This window comes from Antechinus flavipes, chromosome 4, assembly GCF_016432865.1.
Source record: "Antechinus flavipes isolate AdamAnt ecotype Samford, QLD, Australia chromosome 4, AdamAnt_v2, whole genome shotgun sequence".
NCBI lineage: Eukaryota > Metazoa > Chordata > Mammalia > Dasyuromorphia > Dasyuridae > Antechinus > Antechinus flavipes.
The window spans coordinates 353,104,053-353,126,499 of NC_067401.1; the positions used below are offsets into that span (position 1 = coordinate 353,104,053).

General features: G+C 32.0%; 1 protein-coding gene across 1 annotated transcript in view; it reads right to left on the reverse strand.

Annotated features, from left to right (window-relative positions):
• PRKN (parkin RBR E3 ubiquitin protein ligase) overlaps positions 1-22,447 on the reverse strand; it is a 1,934,491-nt gene that overhangs the window by 1,804,491 nt on the left and 107,553 nt on the right. The window lies entirely within an intron of this gene.

Below are 22,447 nucleotides of genomic sequence, written 5' to 3' on the forward strand. Positions count from 1 at the left end.
CAGCAAATATAGTCCCCTATGTGTGCTCTGAAGACTAGATTCCTGCTGGCAAATTCATTCATTATACATATATCATACTCCATGTGCATTATCATTATTTATGAACAAATCTTTTCTACTCTACTAAACTTCTTAATGAGAATTCATTTCTTAATAACATATGCCATTTAGTACCTAGCACGGCATAGTATTCAAGAAGTAATTATTGGATTGTGTAAAAGAAGGACTGCTGTTATATTTTTTATATATGCATTAAAAACCCTTAATTTGGGTTAATGAAGATTATGGACAGATAGATCTAGAGGAAGTCCATTAAGTTCATTCCTTAATCTAAACCTTATTCATTCTCTAGCCTTACTATTAATAAAAACCTGAAATTTCTTGGTATTTACTACACCCACCCACTCACACACACACATACAAAATATGTGATATATATTATATATAATATATGTATAATATTTATTCACATACATATTCAAGTAATTTCCCAGGAATAAAACATAACTTTCTTAAGACGAGAGAATACTTCAATTTTGTTTTTCTTATGTGCAAGTGACTAACATAGAGCTGGTGCTTAATAAATACTTGTTAAATTGATGAATGCATAGATGCTATAGCCACGTAAATAAAGAGACCCATTTACCTTATTTAAATAGAGAAGAAATTGTTGTATTATCATGGTATTGTTATTGTTATAATGCACTAACATGGTCTAGCCATGAATATGAGTTTCTGTTATCCTACTCATCACCTCTCTTCCCTTACATCATTCTGAAGGCAAAAACTCATATTGCTATTATTGATGATGACCATAACTAACATTCCTATAGACAGCTTTCAGATTTGCAAAATAATTGCATAAATTATTTCATTTGATACTAACAACAATCCTGTGATACAGGTGCTTTGTTATCCCCATTTTGTAAGTGAGTAAACTAATCAGAGTTTAAGTGACTTGCTCAGGGTCATATGGCTAGTAAATCTCTGAGGCAAGATTTGAATTCAAGGCTTCTTTAAGTCATAATCCATCACCTTTATCTATTATTCCCACCTAACTGAGTTCAAACTAAAGTGATTCTTCATTGTCTGATGTGAGTTTGTGGACTAGTAAGAGCCTCATACTAGGAATCACAATGCTTGTTTCCACTAAATACTATAACTCACTTAAGCTCTCTAAGCTTCAATATTTCATAAAACTGGGATGATGGTACTGGTTCTTCTGAACTTGAATAATTATTTTGTTGATCAATGTAAAAATGTACATAAAAGTTCAACATAAATTGAAAAGTAATAAGACAAGTAATATTACTTTATTTGAAATGTATTGAAGAGAAAGTAGAACATGTACAAAACCTTGCCCAAGTACCATATTATACATTAATGGAGATTAATCTGATTTCTTAAAGTACAGTACAAGTTCTGGAAGGTTCTACTGGAGGAAAAAAAAGCCTTCTACTATGGTCCTGACGACAGAATGTTTATTTGCTGCTTACAGATCAGTCTATCCAAATGAAGAGTAATTTATCACCTATTAGTTGGCCATTAGGTTATAATTTTGGAGGTTATGGAAACCTAATTGAAGAAAATTTGGTCATCAGTTATGTATATTCCTCTTCACTTCTACAATGACATGGGTAAAGTGGTATAAAAGGATTCCTGAATTGAAACTTGTAGATTATTTATCAATATTAATTTAACCTTTGATATTTTAAAATGTGATCTTTATCCAATAGTCAAAAAATTACATATTGCTGAAACAATGTAAAAACATCAACATTAAATTCCAAAGCTAGATGGTGCAAGGGATAGAGTGCCTGGCCTAGGATTAAGAAGACTCATTTCCCTCGGGTCAAATCTGATCTCACACATCTACTAGCTGTGTAACTCTGGGCAAGTTATTTAACCCTCTTTGCCTCAGTTTCCTCATCTGTAAAATGATCTGGAGAAGGAATTGGAAAACCATTCCAGTATCTTTAGCAAGAAAACCCTAAAATGAGTCACAAAGAATCAGATTTGACTGAAATGAATGAACAACAACGAAGTTAACGAATAAATAGAAAGATAACTCCTAGGCATTTACCTTAAAAAAGTAAACAAGGAAATCAATTTAGTTGTGTGCCCAAATATATAAAGAAACTTGTTTAAATGGAACAGTTGTTCATCTTACATCACACTGCTCATGACAAACATAAGCAAAAGATCAAGTACGAAAATAATTGCAGTTTAAATGAAAACATCTGTTACAGTGAATGCAGTTAAAGAAATTCTATGAAAAACATGAAAAGATCATCCACACCAAAGGACCACAAAAATAAATTGGGACAGATGTAATGAGATTGTGAAATCAAAGAAACTAAAGTCTTGTAGGCTATTTGTATACCTTAGATTTATAGACCATGAGGACATTCTTCAAGAAGAATGTCAGAAGGTACTTATGATGAACACTGAATAATTTCCTCTTAAAAGTGAAAACTGAGTACCTCTTGATAAAAAATGACTAGTTACTGATATGGAGGTCAATTCCCAATCAATTATTTGTATTATGATTGATTAAAAAAAAGATCAAACTTAATATTAAACTAAAGAAAAAGGAAAAAATGAGAAAACATTATATGCAACTATAACCAAACCTGAGGCAATAGGTGACACAATGGATGAAATGCTAGAAATGGATTTAGGAAAATTATCTTCCTGAATTCAAATTTTGCATTGGACACCTACTAGGTTTTGTGAACTTGAGAAAGTCATTTAACCTTGTGTGTCTCAGTTTCTGCACTTTTAAAATGAGCTGGAGTAGGAAATATGGCAAACCACTTCAGTATCTTTGCGAATTAAACTCCAAATGGGAATATGAAGAACCCAAAATGAGGGAAACAACTAAATAACAACAAAAAATCAAACTTGGTAATGCTAAGAAATGAAAAATGGATAAAGAAAAAGATATTTACTCAGAAAAATACCATTTCCCACAAAACTTCATAGGTATAGAACAACTACCACAGGATACCTAAAGAGACCAGCAATTAACTTCATTATCAAACATTTTATCTATTAAAAAAGTAGGGAAACATGGCAGACAAGGCAATAATACCAACTCAAAATATAAACTCACCTCTTAACAATTAGGATTTTAAATAATGTTTGTTTCTCAAAACAGAAGAGCACTGAAGAAGAAAAAGATTTTGTAGAAAGTCTTAAAGTTTTGTGAACCTCAAATAAGCCTGATTATTCTTAGATTTTAAAAAAATTCTCAAAGTTGAAACAGTCTTGAAGATCTACTTAGTCCAACCCATATGTGAATTAGGTAGATAGAAAAATAGGTAGATAGATGCACATACACATATACAAATGCATACACAGACACGGACATGCAGACACATAGATACAGACATAAACATACACAGAGAGATTTTTTTCATCTCTATAGTAACTCTAGGTTTCATATTTTTTAACCATTGCCATTAATAAGTCCAAACATGTTTTTTTCTGACAACTACTCCATATTTGGAGACAACTCTCATGTCCTCATTAGACTTCTCCTCTCCATAAAATATGAATATTCTTAGTGCTTTTAGATAATCCCCAAAAATGATTTATAAAAATGTTAAATAGCACTGGCCAGAAATAGAAACATAGAATGTTACTAAAAATCTTTTTTCACATTGTCATTAAAATAATAATGATGATTTTTAGGTCTAGCCATTCAATTAGTTCCAAATTTTCCCAAATGTACTCTTAATACAAGTCAATTTAACAAATATTTACTGATCGTCTACACTGAACAGGGCACTATACTCTATGGTAGGGATATAAAAACAAAATGAAAGACAGTCCTTTCCTTCAAGGAGTTTATATAGTAAAATAAAATAAAATAAAAATAAAGAAAGTAAAGTCCAAACACTTTAACAAGACCATAGCTAAATAAAGAAAATGTAATTTCATGGAGAAAATGACATTAAAAGCTGAGGAAATAATGAAAGGTTTGATGTGAGATGTTGCACTTGAACTAAACCTTAAAAGGAAGCTATGCTAAGATGTAGTAAAGCAAATCTAAAGCATTTCTCCCCAGAGTCTGAGAATCCTATAAAAGAAGGAAAAGAGATTAGTCTTGCTGACCTTTGCTTAAAAAGCCATGCTCTATCTTTGTGATCATTACTGCCTTTTCTATAATTCCACTAATCAGCTTTCCAATAATGTGTTCTAGAATGTGGCTTGAAAAAGAAGTCAAGCTCATTAATCTCCAGTGTACAAATATGTTATTCCTTATTTTGAAAATCCAGACATTAGCCCTACTCAATTCCTTTTTTAAAAAAATAACATATCTTTTTCTTCATTATCTTTTGAAGATCATCGATAGGGGCTTAATAAATGAATATTTAAGTTTCTTCTTCACTCTGAGGTATAACTCACCTTTTTTGGTTACTTGAATTCACCAAAGAGAATCTAATGATCCTTTCTCTTTTTTCTGCTTACCTTGTGTTTTAACTCCCTAGTATCCATTTTGGTGCTATGCTAGTATAAAAATTACTCTCTTTGACAAAAAAAGCCAAAGAAAAATTGAGTAGTTCCTTTATATCCCCTATCATCATGCCACACATTCCTTCCCACTCGCAGCAAAGATTCCTTCTTTAATGTTCCTTTTCTTTTCAGTACAGTTCCCACAGATTGAATTAAGGAAATCAGTTCTATGGAGAAATGGCCAGTTACCCCAAACTGCAGACCAACTGCCATACAGAGGGTAACCTATACAGTCTAACTAAAAATCAATATTCCCTAAAAGAGAGACAAGAAGCAGTCAAGACAAATAACTAGAATAAACATGATCAGAATCTTGAACCCAAATATCTTGATAATAACAGTTCCTTCTACTCTCCACCAACTATTTATTATTACTATAAAGTTCAACTACCATTTATTGGGTACATGCAACGTGGCAGAGTGATGGTCACAGAGTATTTAAAAACAAAAATAAGAGAGTCACTTTCCACAAAGAACTTATATCCTATTAAGGAAAAAAGGCCAAGAAAACTCCCAAGTTCATAGAGATTAAATTTAAATAGGGGGGAAGCCCTAACAATTGGAGAGTGTTTTCTGTCAGGGTTCTGCCTGAGTTGTGGCTTGAAAAGAAATTATGAGTTCTGTGAAGTATGGGTTAAGAAAAAGAACATTTCATACACATAACTGCTTATGAAAAAGCACTGAGAATATAAGAGGAATGGCTTGTTAGATAAAGAGAAAGGAGGCCAATTTAACTGACTGAAATACAGAGTACATGAGGAGGAATAATGTGAGAGCAATATGGAAGAAAGGATGCAGGGAAAAAATGAGTTAAAATGTCAAACAAAGAAATACAGGCAGAAGGGAAGTGCTGGAACCTCGTGAAGGAAGGACATCATTAGATTGTTATTTTAGGAATATCAATTTGTTGGGGATGTGGAAGAGGAATTGGGAAAGAAAAAGAGGCTGGAGGCAATGGAACCACTACATTTTTGTTCTGACATCTCAGCATTCGATGTTCCATATAAAAGAATGGAAACAACATTTAAGAAGATGAACACAGCAAAAGCAGCTGTCAGGAAGTATATCCTGTGGAGAGCCTCAACAGGAGAAGGAGCACATATGGATGGTACAGACTTCGAGATGTTCTTATATACAGATGATATTGTGCAGTTAGTATCAAAGACCCAATTACTACAGGGCCTTCTAATGATATCCATGACTAAACAAATAGAGTTGGCTAAATAATCCATAGCACAAGAAAAGAAATTTGTGAAGAATTCTTGTTCACACCACTATATGCAATTGGATGGGCAAGTCATTGAGTCATCCATGAATACATACATCTTGTACAAACCCTACAGATGGAGAATGAGCTGGATCCAGAATTGAATATTAAGGGGGAAAAGAGAGATTAAGTATTTTATTTGGGAAATTAGCACTTTCAATGATCCCAAGCTTCTCTGGCTTAACACATTTTCTAAACCCATATTCTGTTAGTGATAGCATATGATCATGGATCATGGAACTCTGTGATCTTTGAGGAATAAAAATTACAGTCGATTGAAATGGGTCCATGAGAAGATATACAATAGATAAAACTACACTGTATCATGTTAACAATAATGATTTGTGCCCCAAAGTGGTATTAAAATGTCCTCTAGGAAACAGATGATCAGAAAGGGAAATAGGTCAAATATAAAAGTGGGTCATAAGAGATAGAAAGTGAACAATAACATTCTCCAAAGGAACCCTCTAATTTGTTGCATTTGTCCTAACTAGAAGATGTATGGATAAATATGGGTATATATTATATAGAACAAAAAGGCATGGAGGAAATCTTATCTGCATCAGTGCAGTGGGTGGTACACATGATATGTCAAAGAATCAAGGGAGGAAATAAGTTTGCTTCGTGCCACACAATGAGAATACAAATACAAGTAAAAAAAAGATGGTCTCTAACCTTAAGGAGCTTACCTTCTAATAGGGGAAAACAACATGCAAAAGGGAATCAAAAAGTAGAGAAGGGAAGCTGGGAGAACAAAGGTACCCAGTATGGGAGCATGGTTTGATGATCAGAGAAAGTCAAGAGCAAGTTGGCTCTCCACAAAATGGAAAGTCTAGGAGAAACTCAGAACTCACCAATGGAAGAAGAAAGGGGTGTGTCTTGCAGAGAGATATACCAGAGTGAGCATGCCCCAGAAACTGAAGAACTTCTATTGTGAGCCAGTCATAGAAGGAGTATAGTTTTGAAATCCAGGGAAAATCCACAACAAGGTTGAAAGAGGAATAATATCAGCTATCCATTGAAATAATAAGTACTCTTCATTTTCCATCTACAGCTCTGGTTTGGTGTGAACTTCATGGAACATAGTATTTCATACAAGCTAAGTTGATAACTTGAAACTGCACCATCCTGTTATTTATTAATACCTTCCTAACTCCCTCAGCTTATTCTTCTTTCTGATTGGAGCACTAAATTCTTTCCCAAGCTATAGAAGGCTTAGCCTTTCAAGGAAACTCTCTATTTTCCTTTTGCATCTCTGCTTGTTTTCAACTCTACCAAAGATGATGTCCGTGTGCCCCCTCCCTTATGGTGGCTCCATCCTTCCACTTTGCAGCTTCCTTTTGCATGCTGCTTTTCATCCATTAGACAATAAGCCCCTTGAGAAAAGGGACTGTTTTCCTTTTTCTTACACGTATCTCCAGTGTTTAGCACAGATAAAAGAATATAGTAGGTGCTTAATAAGTGCTTATTGTGATGTATTATTGTATCATATTATAATAAAGAAAAAAGTAGAAAATGAACAAATGATTCCCTTCTTTCCCCTTTTCTGTTTTTTAAATTTTCCTTTTTATTCTTTATTAGGTGACCAGGAAAATTAGAGTTTATGAGAAACTGATCAACTTTGGCAGTACCTGCATTTTCAAGAGCAGTAGCACAAACACAGTTACACTTTTCAAAGGAAACATTCATGCTCATAAATCTAAAATTATGATTTTTAATTTGACCATATTTGTCTTATGGTAATGTTATTTTAATGCTACATCCTGATAATGTACAATTTAGTATGGTTTCATCTCAGTACTAATAATTCCCTGTTTTATTTAAAAGATACTATTTATTTTCATTATTTTTGCATGGAATTGCTTTTCTCCCTCAGTTTGGCTGCCATCAAGATTTATTGTCACTATGATTTATAAATTGGCTGATTTTCTATTTTATTAATGAAAAAATCAAGAAAAATAATTTTCAATTTTTAAATATCCCTCTAATTATTTAATAGAAGCAGATTTTCTATTGTTTCTCTTATTTGAAAGCCCCATCAAACCTACAGAAGTTAAAACTATATTTTTCAAAGGTTCAAATGGTCACTTGGCTGAAATTAAAGAATCCTTACTTCAACTTTTCACTAGCCTTATCTTTAAATTCAGACAGCATGGACTTCAGTGACTAACAACACTGGATCTAAAGTTCCAAGGTATCTTTGGGAGAAACACCAGTTCCCAAAACAAAACAAAACAAACAAACAAGCTCACCATTCTTGTAGGGCACATTGTACAAGGAATGAAACATGCTTTTCTGTTCTCATGAGTTTTCTGACTGACATACAATATAACATTACTAAAGAAAGAAAATTATGTTAGACTTTTTTGAGTATCAAAGAATTTATATGGTATTCTGATTTTGATCTAAGTTAATAAATCATAACTAGTTATTAAAATATATTATTAATATTTTGGCAAATCCAGTTCTATTATCAGAGAACAAATTGAAGCTTTTTTTTCCATATAGAAAGGAGTTAATAGGTAAAATGGCATATTAACATAATATGAATGGCTAAAGCATTTTGTTCAGTTTTATTTGCTCAGAATGTTTATTCATAAAGATCTCATATAAGAATCAACAAGATAACTAAAGGAATAGTTGGATCAAAGCCCATTCAGTTAATCTAACCTTAGTACATGCCGCATAGTAGGTACCAAATAAATGATTACTGACTGATATGTCAGAAACAGGACTTAAATCCATATTTCTGACTCTGAGTCTAATTCACTATCAACTACATGATTGATCTCTAATAACATGAAAACTATAGGATAAAATAAAGAAATGTCTTTGAAAAGGAATAATACTGCTAAAAAATAGACCTTCAGAAATGATAATGGAATTACTACAAGAATTTCTAGATTGGATGAGGAGATTTACAAAATAATTAAATGAAAATGTCTCTTTAAAAATAATCTTAAAAGACAAATAAAATTGGCTATTTAGAACAAGTATTGGGAAATCTTAATAAAGCAGCAAACACTGAAAAAAGAAATACATATATAACTAATGTGCAGAGAAGGCATAGCAAAAATAATAGTTAAAAAACACCACTATTAGAACTATAATTGATATTTCTACAAAATAAAGCAAGATAAAATATGAAATCAATTCAATCAACTTCTTCACATCTTTAAGGAGATGCTGTAAGCCATCTCTTCATTTGGAAAATACTTCTTTTTATCTTTAGCTTTCATTTGTTGTAAGAACATTGATGGTGGTGCTTCTTGGAACTTGCAAAAATATATTAATTCTCTGGTTACCAGAGAAAGATTAATATACTGATAGTTAACTTAATATGTTTTCAAAGTTGAAAAATTGGGTGATTCTTGGTGCTTCTAAAACCCCTTTTTGCTAGTCTACTCCTACCACTGCTGAAAATGAAAGAGGTCCAATAATAATTTTTTGATCTTTGTTTCACAACTAATCAAATAAATAAAAATTCATCACACTGTGGCCAAATTAAAGGTGATAGAGACTCTCTATACTCAGCTACTTCTTAATTAGATGATTATGTAGGCCTGAAACTAACTTAACCATTAATTACTCTGAAGTCACCTTAATATTAATCACCTATTGATAGCTGTTATTTGTGGAATAGGCATAGCATTCATTGAAAAGTTAACTTATCTAATAAAATTCAATATTGCATAATTTAATCCAATTCAATAAGGGAAGCAACTGTTCCTTTAGAAACTATTGCTATTGTTAGTAATAGGATTTTCAAAACAACTCTTAACCAGGTAAACAATACAGAACAGTTAATTTAAAATTCACAGTACCTTATTAATTAAAACATAAATATGTTGGTATAATGAAAATTATATTTTTCCTCAAACTTAGAATATCATTCTTTGAATGATATCTGACATGTTGGTTTTCTCCTTTTCTGTTCTCATGAGTTTTCTGACATACAATATAACATTACTAAAGAAAGAAAATTATGTTAGACTTTTTTGAGTATCAAAGAATTTATATGGTGTTTTGATTTCAATCTAAGTTATTAGATTTAAAAGAACTAGAGTTTTACAAAGTTGACAGAGGCTTTGTGTTTTGGTTGAAAAGATTTTAAGTTTTAATCTCATCTTTGCCACTTTACTACTCAGGGTGTCCCAAAAGTCTTGAAGCAATTTTACACTACTGAAGTTGTATATGTGCCTTTAGGAAAATTAAGTAGGGTCTTAGTTTTAGTATCTTCATCTGTAAATCAAATTATCTCAAAAGTACTTCTAGTTCTAACTTTACATTCTTACTATCATAAAGTATATAAAAGCTCTTGATTTATTCAAGTTACCAAGAACAAGTGAATAATTTTACAAGGTACCAAAAGAATCATTGGAAATTGGTAAGTCTCTATCAGTAATCTTTTTTTTAAAGATTACTCTTCGTTATGTGAAGAGGTGTAATGGATCTAAAGAAGCACCAATATTGTACCAAGAATTGAATTTGCAAATTACAAATTATGAACTTAATATATTCCTGACAAAATATTGGAACATATTTATTAAAGGCAGAAGGGCCTGTGGAGTGTAATGGTTATAGAACTAGCCTCAGAATCAAAAAGTGCTTGGTTCAAATCCTGTCTCTGATACTTAATGACTATGTGATCCAGGTTTAGCACTAAACCTAGGCCACTCTTTAATTCTCTAAACTTCAGTGAAGGAGCTAACTTACATTGGGAAACTTCCCTCATGGAAGTTAAAGGCATGGTTAGTAAATAGAAATGCTTGTTGACTACTGAAATTAGTAGAAAAAGAAGCAGCGGTCTTAAAGAACTCAGCATGATTTCAAGATCAGGTTATTCTAGATGACCTCACTTCATTTTTGTTTTATTTGTTCTTTTAAGACAGGATTCCTAGATTGCAGTGAAATGTTGTCTAGATTAATTAGTAGGGCATAAGTCATTAAATACTTCAGTTGTAAATGAAATGAAATTGAGGATTAGCCAATGGACAATGGAGAAGTAAATACTGGAAATGAGTATGTTATAAACACATACAAATACAGAATTCAATAGTATAAGAAGAATATAGAATGCTATCAAAGAAATGTATCATTAAAATAAAAGATGACTGGCTGATCACAGGGTTAACTGTTAGCTGCTTATAAGAGTTGACTTAAAGATAGACATTATGCTCCACTTCTCTGATGTTAAAAGATAAAGTAATGAAGATATTCAGAATGTTAAATAAAGCTCTTGTGACAAATTTACAGGATATAAATAAAAATCACACAGGAGTTCCTGGAATGGATAGGATATAATTTGAGTGATATAAGGGAATAACAAAACAGTCAGATCATATATGCATTTGATATTTCATACACCTACATTTATAAAGCATTTGATAAACTCTTAAACATTATCCTTGTGGACAAGATGGACAGATCTCTAAAAGAAATTATAACTATATGTACTTAAAATTTCTGAATAGCTGCATTTAATGGGTACATATTAATATCTTTGTATCAATTCATAAAATGGTTATACTGTGAATATACTTTGATCCAGCAGTGTCTCTACTGGGCCTGTATCCCAAAAAGATTTTGAAGGAGGGAAAGGGACCCACATGTGTAAAAATGTTTGTAGCAGCCCTTTTTGGCAAGTGGCAAGAAACTAGAAACTGAATGGATGATCATCGATTAGAGAATGGCTGAATAAATTATAGTATATGAATGTTCTGGAATTTTATTGTTCTTTAAGAAATGATCAGCAGGGTGATTTCAGAGAGGCCTGAAGAGACCTACATAAACTGATGCTGAGTGAAGTGAATGGAATCAGGAGATCATTGTACATAATTATATGATGATCAATTCTGATGGACATGGCTTTTTTCAACAATGAGATGATTCAGGCTAGTTCCAATGGTCTTGTGATGAAGAGAGCCATCTGTACCCAGAAAGAGGACTGTGGGAACTGAATGTGGATCAGAGCATAGTATTTTCACTCTTTCTGTTGTTATTTGCTTGCTTTTTGTTTTCTTTCTCACTTTTTTCCTTTTTGATCTGATTTTTCTTGTGTAGCATGATAATTGTGGAAATACATATAGAAGAATTGCACATGTTTAACATATCTTGGATTACTTGCCATCTAGAGGAGGGGGTAGGAGGTAGGTAACAAATTTGGAACACAAAATTTTGCAAGGATGAATGTTAAAATTATCTATGCCTATGTTTTGAAAATAATGTGCTTCAATAAAAAAGTAAATAAAAATAAGATGGTTATAAACATAGTTTCAAGGGATCTTTTTTGGTTCTATGATGCTTATTTATAATAGTTACTTGAATAAAAATGTAGATGGCATCCTTATTACATTTATGGAATACACAGTAATATGACAAATAGTTAATAAACACATTCGTTGACAAAACTATGTAAAAAGATGTATGAAAGGCTATAGTTTTGGGGCCAAATTTGATAAGATGATAATTAATAGAAATAAAAGTCAAGTTTTATTCTTGAGTTCAAAAAATCAACTTTTCAAACATGAGATGCAGGAAATGTGATTTCTTTTCAATTCCTCTGATAAATATAAAAAGATATTAATGATCTGCAAACTCAAGAAAATCAACAACCAAAAAAGTATGCTATGTTGAGACAGTTTAGGAGCCAAGTCTACAGCAGTGATAATCCAACTAAATTCTGCTGTAGTGAAATAACATCAGAAATATTATATTCAGATATGAATATATGGGTACCATGTTTGAGAGACCCAGAGGCAGAGAGTAAACAAAATAGGATAAATAGAAAAGTGAAAATTCTTTAGATCATGACGTATAATGTTTATGGAACCAGTGAAGAGAAATGGGAAGGTGAAGGAATGAATGAGAAGAAACTAAAAGCTTTAAATATGTGAAGAGTTGTAAAGTAAAAAGGGAATCAGACCTATTCTGTTTGGTCCCAGAGGACAGAATTAAAAACAATAGGCAGAATTTAAACAGAGGCAAATTTAGTTTTACTGTAAAGAAAAACTTCCTAAAAATCATAGCTCCCCAAAGTGGAATGGAACTTTTTTTAAAAAAAATTAAGGACAGCAGGATGTAAGATAATGAGGTCTTCTTCACTGGATATTTTCAAACAAAGGCTATATGACCTCTGTTATATAATTACAGAGGCAACTATAATTCATGTTTTGGTTTAACTCTATGATCCTTTCCGATTCTTGAGATTATGAACAAAGGGAAAATAGGCAAGTATGAATTCTGAACCCCAAATTCTTCCTTGATGTCTCAGTTGATAATTCTTGAGGGAAGCTACTTTACACGTAAGCATACTTTTGTTTCCTCATCTGTAAAATGGGGCTAATATTAGCAATACTTACCTCACAGAGTTGTGAGGAAAGTACTTCAAACAATTTAAAGGTGTTCTATTAATTTGAATCTGTTGTCACAATCATCCATGATTAATGCAAACAATCATATTCACTATAAAGAAAGATACTACTTTCTTCCTTTGATAAAATGTTTGAAGAAATTATATTCCATTTTACCAGAAGTTTCCATACCAGTCAAATAATTATATGCCATTCTTGCCATTAAGTAAAAGAAAAGAATATGATCTAGGAATCTACCAGTTAATCTACCAATATTGAAGCAGTGCAAGACAACTATAACAAGATAAATGTTCATAGGAAATAATATTTAGATAGCCACCATATTAAGAATTGTCATTATTAAGCACAATTATAGTACTTAATATCATATTATTTTTATAAAGAGATTAAATTAGTAGACATAGAACTCTTTTAAGATTTTGTTGTTCATTTGTTTCATTTGTGTCCAACAATTTTTGGTTCCATTTGGGATTTTTTCAGTAAAGATAATGGAATGGTTTGGCATGTTTTTCTTCAGTTCATTTTATAGATCAAGAAACCAAGGGTAAAACATGGTTTGCCATGTTACTAGTAGCGGAACACTACTAGTAAGAAACTAAGGCAAAATTTGAACTCAAGTCTTCCTAATTCCAGGCCCAGTACTCTATTCACTACTCCACATTAGTTACCCCATTCTTAAGATGGTATTCTTAAATTAAGCTCCAGAAATATAATTTTTCACCATAATCTCCTTTATTATTTAACATATAATGCACATTTAACAAACAGTAGGTTATGATAGACTTTAAAAATCAAAGAAATGGTTATATAAATCTGAATTTTTCCCTTTTTTATTTTTTTCTTTCAAAGATGGATAACTACTAAGTATTAAATATACAGCATCCAAGCAAGAAATCAGAAATAAAGTTTGCCACAATGTATGGAAAATAAATTCAAAGGGCATGAATCAGTAAAATTAAAAAAAACAAATTGTCTAATACTAAGATGCTTTTTTGTTGAAAGTGACAATAAATTTGTCTCAAAACTAAAATACTCATAGCAACATTTTAGAAGAAATTATAAGCCTTTACCATGAATAATCCCATTCCATGAAAGAAATACTGATATAATAAACCCTCTATCTAATTCTATTAATCTTCCTTCTAAATATTAAAGAAACATTTAACCATTATTAGATTTCCTAGAAAATAGGATCCATTTAATTTTTCTCATTAGTCCATTTTTCTAGTAGCTTTGATGAATGTGATTTTTGCTTTTCTCAGTGTTTTAAGGCAAAGGTTGTATATCTAATCTTTCTTTGAACCACATTTCTATATTTTCTAAAGTACACTAAACATTAAAACTAGGTAATTTAGATGGTGCAATGGGTAGAGCACTAGACCTAGAGTCAGGGAGATCTGCGTTAAAATTCAGTTTCAGACACTTACTAATTGTGTGACCTTGGGCAAGTCACTTAACCTTGTTTTCCTTAATTTCCTCACCTATAAAATGAGCAGGAAATGTCAAACCACCCCAGTACCTTTCCCAAGAATACCCAAATGGGTTCACAATAAGTCAGACATGACTGAACAACAACACTAAGCTTTGAACTAAACTTTTAATATTTTTTAAATAACTTTGTACCCTTTGGGTTTTAAGAATTTTCAAATTCCCCAATCTTGCAAACTAGCTGTAATATATTTTTCATATACAAAATAAATCTCTTGTTGTTATATAAGCCAAAGGTCTAATTGGTCAACAAATGCTGTCAATTCTACTTTTTTCCTGCATTCTAATGTCCAGTAAATTTTGCCTCATGTATTAAAAAAGGGGGGAAATACATTATTAATGTACATATGGGGATATTTTGAAATATACTCTACCCCAATCTGGCTACATTTTAAGTATTATCTTTCATTGTGGGAATCACATTGATAAACGAGAGAGTATTTAGAAGAGTTTCAACACACATGCCATATTTATATCATTTCAAGACATGAAGGTACCTTTAACATGAAGAATAGAAGGCCTGGGAATGGAGATAGAGGAAATGGACTATACATACCTTCAGTTATCTAAAGGGTTTTAGTATTATTGATCTAATGAAAAATTACCAACAATTAGAGCAATGCAAAAATACTAGTGCAGGAAATTGTGGGTCATGCCTCAATAAAGGTCTTTGATTAAAAAAAAAAAACAAAAAAAAAACTAGATGGCAACTTCTCAGACAAAGTGAAAAGGGCATTCTAAATCAAGCATAGTTTGGAATAAAGGTTATTGGTGGTCTCTTCCAATTTTGACATTCTGTAGAAAAACATTTTCAAATCATTCTTATTGAACTAATTTAAGCTCTAAATTAGAGCAATGTTTTCTTGCCTAAAAATTCTCTGTTTACTCATTTTTAAATATATCTACTGACTAGAAACATTAAAATAGACACATGAAAAAGAGTGTTTTAGCAATAAATTTTATAGGCCAAATTTGGAAATAATTACATTTAAAAAAGCCTATCACTGTTAACACAGTTAAGGCTTTAGTCTTAAAGTCTATGAGTCTAGGGTGCACAGACAATTTGAATGTCATATTCCCTATAAATATAAAGGCTATATAACAAAACCAACAACAAAGCAACTCCAAAGTTTAAAAAAATGAAAAAAAAATTCTATAATTTTGTATTTATTTAAATATGGATGAATACTATAAATTAGCCAGGGGTATTATAGACTCTTGATTCTTTATAGGCAGGTTAAATTAACTGAAAAGTATCTGTGAAACTAACTCACAACCAAACTTTGTCTTGGGGCACTTTCATCAATTTAGATGAAGCACAGGTAAGGTTGATAGCTATTTCCTTCATTCACCAAGATAGGAAGACAAATCCACCTACAACAAGATGAATATTGTATTTATTTGAACCACTTTCATGGTAAAGTTCAAATATTAGAGGGAGGAAAATACATCTAAGGCATTATTAGCACTGATATGCTAAATTGAATTTTTAAAATCTTAAAACATTTTTTCTACATTGGTTGTATTACATTAATCTGGGAAATTAAAGCTATAAAATCACAATGTATTTGAGGAGTTTAGAGAAGGTAGAAACAAAGAGAAAAAGGATAAGATGGATAACTAAAAATAAAATCCATCTACTATTCCAGTAAAAGATTTTCTTTGGCTATTTTCACAATTATATTTTATATGCAGAAAACATTTTAAGAAAACAGACTTGAAACAATTGGGCTATACATTATAGTAACTAAGCTGTTGGTCATTAAAATTATCAATATTTGTGGACAAACTGCTTTCTATATATCTTTCTAGGAGGGTCAAATTCTCAATCATCTCAATTTTGCCCAAGCACAGCAAATGAATAATTCATAAGTGAGAAAGAACAAAAGAGGTACTGTCACCTTCTGATCATTTAAATCTGGGCCCAATCTCCCAATGGTGGCATGTAAAGAAATATGAGGGGGTGTGAAGGAATTTCTGAGGATTTCTTCTCCTGTTTATCCTTTGGCTCCATTTCCCTTGGTAGAATTCCTCTCACAGACCCTTTTCTTCTTCTGTAACTGATTTTGTTACAAGAATAAGCAAACAATCAAGAGAAGGGGAAAAAGAAGAATTCAGACTATATAGTAAGAAACTGAATCAAAATGAGAGGCACAGGAGAAAGAAAGATAGAGAGGTATGACAATCATTCTAGATTCTATATAAATCTCCTGAAATAGCCAGTAGTTTTCTGTCTTCTGGGCTGAGATATTTTTCCCCAGAGGAGATAGAACAAATTTTCTGCACCCTAGGTTATATGATTGTTGTCAACATATTACCAATCCATACTCAAAGAGTAGAGAGTGCAGTAGTAGCAATGTGCTCATCACAAGTGTTTCTTTCTTCTGTCTCTGTATTCTCTTCAATGTAGCATTTCTGTTATGCCATAATGATAAGCTAAAATAAAGAACTAGAAGAGAATAAAACCATAGCCATCATTTCAGCATTCCATTAATGAAATTAAATGAAAATGTATTGATTCCTTCAGTTCTTATTTTTCTCCTCCCCTGAAATTATCTTTTTAAAAATTAGTTTTGTATATAGTTTGCATTTAATTAGTTATGTACACTGTCTTCTCCCTCACACATATTTTAAAATGTGACTTTGCATGACATTTTTCTTAAAAAAAATTAAACTAGTCTATTTTGAAAAGATTTTTTTAACAATATGAAATTGCTTAATATAAGAATATATATAATATAGAAAAATCTGTCATTAACATTTTGAAATTATGTGTTGCATACTTTTCTCAATTTTTTCAAGTATATTTTTCATTAGCTTCAACAATTACAGGTGTCTTAGACAACTGTCTTACTCTACAATTAATATATTTAATTAAGAGAATACAAAGAGGCTAATTTGACAGTTTAATATTATAAAAAGAATGAGAACTAAGGGTTGAAATGAGGCCCGAGTCCAAAAATACTAGTGAAGTCTACAAAGATTCATGGATTAATGGGAAACAATGGAATGCACAATGTTAGTATACCTTTTCCCTTGTCAGAAGTCATGCTGGCTATATTTCCAAAGAGTTTTATATTTGCTAAAGAAACTGTATTGTCAGGTCTGAATATAGTATCTTCCAAGGTACAGATGACTAAAAAGCAGCTCAGACAGTTTTCTAGCACAGCTTGGAACCACTGCCAAAGTTTCAGGACAAGACTATATTTTTCTCTGAAGAATGACCTCCTGAGTAGCATTAGCTATCACCCCAGCTATATCTGCTTTGAAGCTGAATATACTTAGGACATAGGATGCTTCTCCTATAGTTAATGCTTCAAAAGGAAGCAGCCTATTATTCCAATAAATTGACTGCAGAGGACACCAGTACATGTGAAAAGAATTATATCTGTATGTAAATATGATTCCAGGGATGTCATCACTGCCTAGTCTACCCCATAATATGTCATTTAATGCCAATGACAGTAATTTCATTTAGAGATGGTGGGAGATTAGAGAATATTATCTTGTTATAACATATTAACACTAATAGAAGAGATTAGCATCAGTTTATATAAACTTGGAAAATAAAGAAAAGAAGCCTAAATCCTGGCAAATGGTTAAAATTTCATCAAAGTACTAAAGGAACTGGTGGGGGAAGGTTTGGATCATAGAATGTTTCTTAAATAGGAAAAGTCTTAGTAAAGTATCACAATGAAAGAAAAGAGGAACCATGAAAGTTATTTACACATGGAAAGATCCCAAAAGGGAAAAGGGTTTTTTATGGAGGGAGGATGTACCTCAAAAAAAATTTCAAATAATTTATAATTTTGCCAAAAACTAATCTTACTGGAAGGACATCAGTCAATTCTCTTTAAAATAACTGTTTTTACATTCAGAGATAAGTTCAAAAGCATACTTCAAAAAACTATGGAGTGATAACTTGCCATTTAGACAATTCACATTATTCTTTACCTCTTATTATTAATAATTGAGAGTTTATATAGTGTTACTTTTTTCAGTGAATATGATTAAAGCCTTGGGTCTCAAATAACTATTAAGAATATCATTTAATAAAAAGGAAAATAGAGATTTTTTTCTTTTTCCTTTTTTTTTTCCTTGCTGAGGCAATTGGGTCACACAGCTAGGAAGTGTTAAGTGTCTTGAGATCAGATTTGAACTCAGGTTCTTCTGACTTCAGGGCTGGTGTTTTATACAGGCACCACCTAGTTGCCCTAAGAAAATGGAGATCTTAAAAGTAACATTAAACAAATCTTGCTTTTTGCTTCCTACCATAAACTCCACTACTACTAATCCAACTTTATCAACAAATCAAATCCCCAAAGTATGGCTTCTATGGCACCTTAAGGGATGATTCTCTAATGACATCCAGTAATAAGTTTACCTATCTGAACACTTCTTCTCAACTTCCTTTATTAAAATTTCCATCTAGATCATTTCTACTAGATATAGGTGATGGAACCATTGCTCTGTTCTGGGCCTACATATATTCCCTTCTCTACTGTATCACTTACCACACATCAATTCCCATGTTGCTATTGTTCTCAAATCTTTTCAGTCACAACTTCATGATCCCATTGGGATTTTCTAGGTGAAAATATTGGAATGGTTTGTTATTACCTTTTCTAGCTTGTTTTGCAGAAGAGGAAACTGAGGAATAGTTAACTAACTCAGGATCTCACAGTAAGTATCTGAAACTAGATTTGAACTCATGAAGATAAGTCTCTCTGACTTCAGGCTCTGTGCTATATCCATTGTACTAGCCAGCTGTCCATAGCATCAGTTATCTCCATACTAATGATTCCCAAATCTACTTATTCAGTCATAATTTCTCTAACCTCCTGTCTCATAGCTCTAACTATGTAGACGATATCTTAAAACTAAATGTCCTATAGATATCTTAAGTCAATATTTCCAAAATCAAATTAGTCATCTTTACCCAAATCTTCCTATCCCTTCCAAATTTTATTATTGTTCAGAATACCACATCTTAGTGGTATTCCCAATCTTGACTGCTCTCATCCAATGTATCTGTTGCCAAGACCTGTTAATTTTACTTTTGTTACATCTCTCAGATATGCCCTCTTTTCTCCTCCAACAATGGATAAACTTTTATTATGTTCCTACTCTGTGCTAGGTACTGTGCTAAGCACTAAGGATACAATAAGAGGCAAAAAACAGTACCTACCTTCCCGGAGCTTACAATTTAATAGGAGAGACAAGGAAGAGGAGAGATAGAGAGAGAGAGACAGAGAGAGACAGAGAGAGAGAGGGGAAGGAAGCTTTTTATTTTCAAAACATATGCACAGATAATTTTTCAATACTGACCCTTGCATAGCCTTGTTTCAGATTTTCCCCTTCTTCCCACCCCCACCCCCCAGGTGGCAAGCAATCTAAAATATGTTATACATGTTAAATCTAATATGTGTAAACATGTATGCAAATCTCTTGCTGCACAAGAAAAATCAGATTAAAAGAAAAGAAATTGAGTAAGAAACAAAATGCAAGCAAATAACATCAAATAGAGTTAAAATTTTATGTTTTGATCCTCATTCAGTTCCCACAGTCCTCTATCTGGGTGTAGATGGCTCTCTTCATCACAAGATCATTAGAATTGGCATCAGTCATCTCACTGTTAGAGTCACTCACATTCATCAGAATTAATTGTATAATATTGTTGTTGCTATGTACAATGATCTCCTGGTTCTGCTCATTTCATTTCATATCAGTTCATGTCTTTCTAGGCCTCTCTAAAAATCATGCTCCTGATTGTTTCTTATAGAATAATAATATTCTATAACATTCATATACCATAACTAACTCAGTCGTTCTTCAAATGATGGGCACCACTCAGTATCCAGTTCCTTGCTACTATGAAAAAGGTTGCCACAAACATTTTTGTTCATGTGAGTCCCTTTCCTTCCTTTAAGATCTCTTTGGGATATAGGTCCAGTAGAAAGACTGCTGGATCAAAGGGTATGCACAATTTGATAACTTTTTGAGCACAGTTTGAAATTGCTCTCCAGAATGATTGGATTTGTTCACAGTTCCACCAACAATGTATTAGTGTACCAGTTTTTCCACATCCCCTTCCAACATTTGTCATTATCTTTTCCTTTCATCTTAGCCAATCTGAGAAGTGTGTGTAGTGATGTCTGAGTTGTCTTAATTTGCATTTCTCTGATCAATAGGGATTTAGAGTACCTTTTCATATGATTAGAAATGGTTTTTATTTCTTCATCTGAAAATTGTCTGTCCATATCCTTTGACCATTTATCAATGGAGAATGGCTTGAATCCTTATAAATTTGAATCAATTTTCTATGTATTTTAGAAATGAGGCCTTTATCAAAACTTTTAAATATAAAAATGTTTTCCCAAATTACTGCTTCCCTTCTGATCTTGTCTGCATTAGTTTTGTTTGTACAAAACTTTTTTTAACTTAATATTATCAAAATTATCTATTTGGTGTTCAATTATGATTTCCAGTTCTTCTTTGGGCACAAATTCCTTCCTCCTCCACAGATCTGATAGGTAAACTATCCTATGTTTTTCTAATTTGCTTATAATATCATTCGTTATGACTACATCAAGATCCATTTCAACCTTATCTTGGTATGTGGTGTTAGGTGTAGATAAATGCCTAGTTTTTTCCATATTAGTTTCCAATTTTTCCCAGCAGTTTTTGTCAAATAGTGAATTCTTATCCCCAAAGCTGGGGTCTTTAGGTTTGTCAAATACTAGTTTGCTGTAGTTATTGACTATTTTGTCCTGTGATCCTAACCTATTCCATTGATTGACCACTCTATTTCTTAAACAGTACCAAATGGTTTGGATGACTGCTGCTTTATAACATTATTTTAGGTCTGGCACAGGTAGACCACCTTCATTGGCATTTTTTCCATTAATTCCCTTGAAATTCTTGACCTTTTGTTCTTTCAGATGAACTTTATTATTTTTTCTAGGTCTGCAAAATAATTTCTTGGGAATTTGATTGGCATGGCACTAAATAACTAGATCAATTTAGATAGTATTGTCATTTTTATTACATTGATTAGACCTGACTTTATTTGTGTGGAAAGTGTTTTGTAGTTGTGTTAATACAGTTCCTTACTTTCCCTTGGCAGATAAATCCCCAAATTTTATACTATTGACAGTTATTTTGAATGGAACTTCTTTTTGTGTGTTTTACTGCTAGACTTTGTTGGTAATATATAAAAATGCTGATGATGTATATATTAGTAGGCAACCTGGTTTCACTCCTGATCTTATTGTGAATGCTTCCAGTTTATCCCCATTACATATATTGCTTCCTTGATGGTTTTAAATAGATGCTACTGATCATTTTAAGGAAAAATCCATTTATTCCTGTACTCTCTAGTGTTTTCTTTTGTTTTTTAAAATAGAAATGAGTGTTGAATTTTATCAAATGCTTTTTCTCCATCTATTGAGATAATCATATAGTTTGTATGACTTTGGTTACTGATATAGACAATTATGCTAATAGTTTCCTTATATTTAACCAGCCCTGCATTCCTGGTATAAATCCTACTTGGTCATAGTGTATTATCCTGGGAATGATTTTTTGTAATCTCGTTCTAATATTTTATTTAAGATTTTTGCATCAATATTCATTAGGGAAATTGGTCTATAATTTTCTTTCTCTGTTTTTACCCTACTTGATTTAGCTATTAGCAACATATCTGTGTCATAAAAGGAATTTGGCAGGACTCCTTCTTTCCCTATTTTTTCAAAAAGTTTACCTAGTATTGAAATTAGTTGTTCTTTGAATGTTTGGT